This window comes from Salmo salar, chromosome 10 (assembly GCF_965601325.2).
Source record: "Salmo salar chromosome 10, fSalSal1, whole genome shotgun sequence".
NCBI lineage: Eukaryota > Metazoa > Chordata > Actinopteri > Salmoniformes > Salmonidae > Salmo > Salmo salar.
Genome location: NC_138300.1, coordinates 61,285,088 through 61,291,087, shown reverse-complemented (window position 1 = coordinate 61,291,087; position 6,000 = coordinate 61,285,088).

Here is a 6,000-nt window from a genome sequence, read left to right as displayed (position 1 = left end):
CTCGCTCTTTCTCTCTCTCTCTCTCTTTCTCTCTCTCTTTCTCTCTCTCTGTCTCTCTCTGTCTCTCTCTTTCTCTCTCTCTTTCTCTCTCTCTGTCTCTCTCTAGTTCTCTAAGTCTCCCTCTCTCTCTGCCTTTGTCTCTGTCTCTTGTTTATCACTTCTCTAGTGCTTCTCACAGGGCAGGAGGAGATGAGAAGGGCAGGCCAATGTAAATCCCATCCATCCTCTATTTTCCGTTTAGTTTTTGCTTTTTGAAGTGCTCTGGGAACACCATCCCAGGACAGGTTGCTGGATTTGGGAGAGGAATAGCGAGTTCTGTTATTGTTACTTCTGTTCGGGCTAGAAATGTGTTGTTGTTCGAAGTATTTGATTGGATATGAGAATGTCTTTTATGGTCTTAAGACCTTTAAGACTAATGGTTCTGTAGGGCCATTTAGACTCGAACACAACATATACAATCCTCTCCGCGACATGAGTGCCAAGCAGATAGCAGCCGCTGTGTCACGCCCTGGCCATAGAGAGGGTTTTGTTCTCTATTTTGGTTAGGCCAAGGTGTGACTAGGGTGGGCATTCTATGTGCCCTTTTCTATGTTTTGTGTATTTCTTTGTTTTGGCCGGGTATGGTTCTCAATCAGGGACAGCTGTTTATCGTTGTCTCTGATTGGGAACCATACTTATGTAGCCTTTTCCCACAGGGTTTTTGTGGGTAGTTAATTTCTGTTTAGTGTTTGCACCTTACGGAACTGTTTCACTATTCTCGTTGTTATTTTTGTTTTAGTGTTCTATTATTAAAATAATCATGAACACTTACCACGCTGCGTTTTGGTCCGATGATTCCTCCTCTTCAGACGACGAAGACAACTGTTACACGCTGACTTTGTGTCCAACCATGTTAGCTCCTCGTGGTGAAAGTGGTTGCCATGTAAACCCACCATGTTGTGGCGCTGGTAATTAGGGAAGTTTAGCTGCATGGCACTCTGGGTATTTTAACAGATAGAACAACACTCTTCTGCGGATTATTACCTCATATGTTTACCCTCTTATTTCATTTGGATTTTTAATCTTAATAAATATAATAATCTTAATTTGTTGTTTGAAATACCACGAGATAAGGGATTCATGTGAAATGTGAAAGTTATTTGTGACTTTTGATTTGTTTTTATCCATAGTGCTTAGTTAATGTTAGATTTATTTTGGATAAACTGGAGAGAACTGGATAGAAAAGGGAGGTGTTAGTAGCACCTTGCCTTCAACCAGCCAGTTGGGATCATGAGGTATCTCCCCTAACCCTGTCCCTGTCCCTGTGTATATACAGTGCATTCAGAAAGTATTCAGACCCCTTGATTTTTTTCACATTTTGTTACGTTATTATAAAATGTATTAAATAAAATAAAAAAAATTGAGCTCAGGTACATCCTGTGTCCATCGATCATCCTTGCGATGTTTCTACAACTTAATTGGAGTCCACCTGTGGTAAATTCAACTGATTGGACATGATTTGGAAAGGCAAACACCTGTCTATATAAGGTCCCACAGTTGACATTGTATGTCAGATCAAAAAACAAGCCGTGAGATCGAATTAATTGTCCGTAGAGCTCCGAGACAGGATTATGTCAAGGCACAGATCGGGCAAAGGCTACCAAAAAATGTCTGCAGCATTGAAGGTCCCCAAGAACACAGTGGCCTCCAGCATTCTTAAATGGAAGAGGTTTGGAACCATCAAGACTCTTCCTAGAGCTGGCCGCCCGGCCAAACTGAGCCATCAGGGGAGAAGGGCCTTGGTCAGGGAGGTGACCAAGAATCTGATGGTCACTCTGACAGAGCTCCAGAGTTCCTCTGTGGAGATATGAGAACCTTCCAGAAGGACAACCATCTCTGCAGCACTCCACCAATCAGGCCTTTATGGTAGAGTGGCCTGACGGAAGTCACTCCTCAGTAAAAGGCACATGACAGCCTGCTTGGAGTTTGCCAAAAGTCACCTAAAGGACACCTAAAGGAACCAAAAGGACAATATTCTCCAGTCTGATGAAACCAAGATTGGCCTGAATGCCAAGCGTCACGTCTGGAGGAAACCTGGCACCATCCCTACGGTGAAGCATTGTGGTGGCAGCATCCTTCTGTGATGATGTTTTTCAGTGGCTGGGACTGGGACATGACAGACATGGAGGCTCTGCTACTAGCTCCTAAGACATGACAGACATGGAGGCTCTGCTTCTAGCTCCTAAGACATGACAGACATGGAAGCTCTGCTTCTAGCTCCTAAGACATGACAGACATGGAAGCTCTGCTTCTAGCTCCTAAGACATGACAGACATGGAAGCACTGCTTACATTTACATTTACATTTTAGTCATTTAGCAGACGCTCTTATCCAGAGCGACTTACAAATTGGTGCATTCACCTTATAATATCCAGTGGAACAACCACTTTACAATAGTGCATCTAAATCTTTTAAGGGGGGGGTTAGAAGGATTACTTTATCCTATCCCAGGTATTCCTTGAAGAGGTGGGGTTTCAGGTGTCTCCGGAAGGTGGTGATTGAGTCCGCTGTCCTGGCGTCGTGAGGGAGCTTGTTCCACCATTGGGGTGCCAGAGCAGCGAACAGTTTTGACTGGGCTGAGCGGGAACTGTGCTTCCTCAGAGGTAGGGAGGCGAGCAGGCCAGAGGTGGATGAACGGAGTGCCCTTGTTTGGGTGTAGGGCCTGATCAGAGCCTGAAGGTACGGAGGTGCCGTTCCCCTCACAGCTCCGTAGGCAAGCACCATGGTCTTGTAGCGGATGCGAGCTTCGACTGGAAGCCAGTGGAGAGAGCGGAGGAGCGGGGTGACGTGAGAGAACTTGGGAAGGTTGAACACCAGACGGGCTGCGGCGTTCTGGATGAGTTGTAGGGGTTTAATGGCACAGGCAGGGAGCCCAGCCAACAGCGAGTTGCAGTAATCCAGACGGGAGATGACAAGTGCCTGGATTAGGACCTGCGCCGCTTCCTGTGTGAGGCAGGGTCGTACTCTGCGAATGTTGTAGAGCATGAACCTACAGGATCGGGTCACCGCCTTGATGTTGGTGGAGAACGACAGGGTGTTGTCCAGGGTCACGCCAAGGCTCTTAGCACTCTGGGAGGAGGACACAAGGGAGTTGTCAACCGTGATGGCGAGATCATGGAACGGGCAGTCCTTCCCCGGGAGGAAGAGCAGCTCCGTCTTGCCGAGGTTCAGCTTGAGGTGGTGATCCGTCATCCACACTGATATGTCTGCCAGACATGCAGAGATGCGATTCGCCACCTGGTTGTCAGAAGGGGGAAAGGAGAAGATTAATTGTGTGTCATCTGCATAGCAATGATATGAGAGACCATGTGAGGATATGACAGAGCCAAGTGACTTGGTGTATAGCGAGAATAGGAGTGGGCCAAGAACAGAGCCCTGGGGGACACCAGTGGTGAGAGCACGTGGTGCGGAGACAGATTCTCGCCACGCCACCTGGTAGGAGCGACCTGTCAGGTAGGACGCAATCCAAGCGTGCGCGGTGCCGGAGATGCCCAGCTCGGAGAGGGTGGAGAGGAGGATCTGATGGTTCACGGTATCAAAGGCAGCAGATAGGTCTAGAAGGATGAGAGCAGAGGAGAGAGAGTTAGCTTTAGCAGTGCGGAGAGCCTCCGTGACACAGAGAAGAGCAGTCTCAGTTGAATGGCCAGTCTTGAAACATGACTGATTAGGATCAAGAAGGTCATTCTGAGAGAGATAGCAAGAGAGCTGGCCAAGCACGGCGCGTTCAAGAGTTTTGGAGAGAAAGGAAAGAAGGGATACTGGCCTGTAGTTGTTGACATCGGAGGGATCGAGTGTAGGTTTTTTCAGAAGGGGTGCAACTCTCGCTCTCTTGAAGACGGAAGGGACGTAGCCAGCGGTCAAGGATGCGTTGATGAGCGAGGTGAGGTAGGGGAGAAGGTCTCCGGAAATGGTCTGGAGAAGAGAGGAGGGGATAGGGTCAAGTGGGCAGGTTGTTGGGCGGCCGGCCGTCACAAGACGCGAGATTTCATCTGGAGAGAGAGGGGAGAAAGAGGTCAAAGCACAGGGTAGGGCAATGTGAGCAGGACCAGCAGTGTCGTTTGACTTAGCAAACGAGGATCGGATGTCGTCAACCTTCTTTTCAAAATGGTTGACGAAGTCATCCGCAGAGAGGGAGGAGGGGGGGGGAGGGGGAGGAGGATTCAGGAGGGAGGAGAAGGTAGCAAAGAGCTTCCTAGGGTTAGAGGCAGATGCTTGGAGTTTAGAGTGGTAGAAAGTGGCTTTAGCAGCAGAGACAGAAGAGGAAAATGTAGAGAGGAGGGAGTGAAAGGATGCCAGGTCCGCAGGGAGGCGAGTTTTCCTCCATTTCCGCTCGGCTGCCCGGAGCCCTGTTCTGTGAGCTCGCAGTGAGTCGTCGAGCCACGGAGCAGGAGGGGAGGACCGAGCCGGCCTGGAGGATAGGGGACAGAGGAAATCAAAGGATGCAGAGAGGGAGGAGAGGAGGGTTGAGGAGGCAGAATCAGGAGATAGGTTGGAGAAGGTTTGAGCAGAGGGAAGAGATGATAGGATGGAAGAGGAGAGAGTAGCGGGAGAGAGAGAGCGAAGGTTGGGACGGCGCAATACCATCCGAGTAGGGGGAGAGTGAGAAGTGTTGGATGAGAGCGAGAGGGAAAAGGATACAAGGTAGTGGTCGGAGACTTGGAGGGGAGTTGCAATGAGATTAGTGGAAGAACAGCATCTAGTAAAGATGAGGTCAAGCGTATTGCCTGCCTTGTGAGTAGGGGGGGAAGGTGAGAGGGTGAGGTCGAAAGAGGAGAGGAGTGGAAAGAAGGAGGCAGAGAGGAATGAGTCGAAGGTAGACGTGGGGAGGTTAAAGTCACCCAGAACTGTGAGAGGTGAGCCATCCTCAGGAAAGGAACTTATCAAGGCGTCAAGCTCATTGATGAACTCTCCAAGGGAACCTGGAGGGCGATAAATGATAAGGATGTTAAGCTTGAAAGGGCTGGTAACTGTGACAGCATGGAATTCAAATGAGGAGATAGACAGATGGGTCAGGGGAGAAAGAGAGAATGTCCACTTGGGAGAGATGAGGATTCCAGTGCCACCACCCCGCTGGCTCGATGCTCTAGGGGTATGCGAGAACACGTAGTCAGACGAGGAGAGAGCAGTAGGAGTAGCAGTGTTATCTGTGGTGATCCATGTTTCCGTCAGCGCCAGGAAGTCTAGGGACTGGAGGGTAGCATAGGCTGAGATGAACTCAGCCTTGTTGGCCGCAGACCGGCAGTTCCAGAGGCTGCCGGAGACCTGGAACTCCACGTGGGTCGTGCGCGCTGGGACCACCAGGTTAGAGCGGCAGCGGCCACGCGGTGTGGAGCGTTTGTATGGCCTGTGCAGAGGAGAGAGAACAGGGATAGGCAGACACATAGTAGACAAGCTACAGAAGAGGCTACGCTAATGCAAATGAGATTGGAGTGACAAGTGGACTACACGTCTCGAATGTTCAGGAAGTTAAGCTTACGTTGCAAAAATGTTATTGACTAAAATGATACAGTACTGCTGGCTGGTGGAGTAGGCTAGCTAGCAGTGGCTGCGTTGTTGACTTTGAACGTGTAGCTGGCTAGGTAACCTCGGTAGTTTCAGTACTACACCTTGTCATGATACAAAGCAACTTTGTAGCTAGCTAGCTAACATAACACTAATCAAGACGTTCCTTGTAGTGTATTTAGTTTCAACAATGCTGCTCGTCAGTAATAGTTGGCTAGGTTAGGAAAAATGGCGTCGCGGGGGACGGAAATAGCTGGCTAGCTAACCTCGATGGCTGGCTAGCTAACAATTATCAATTAACAATTATCAAACTATGACAAAGACAACTAGGTAGCTAGCTAGGTAACACTGCACTAGTCAAATCGTTCTGTTGTGAAGTATTAGTAACTACAGCGCTGATAGTCGGTAACGGATGGCTATCTGGCAGTGGGTTAATGATGACTAGGTGTGTTGAGTAAG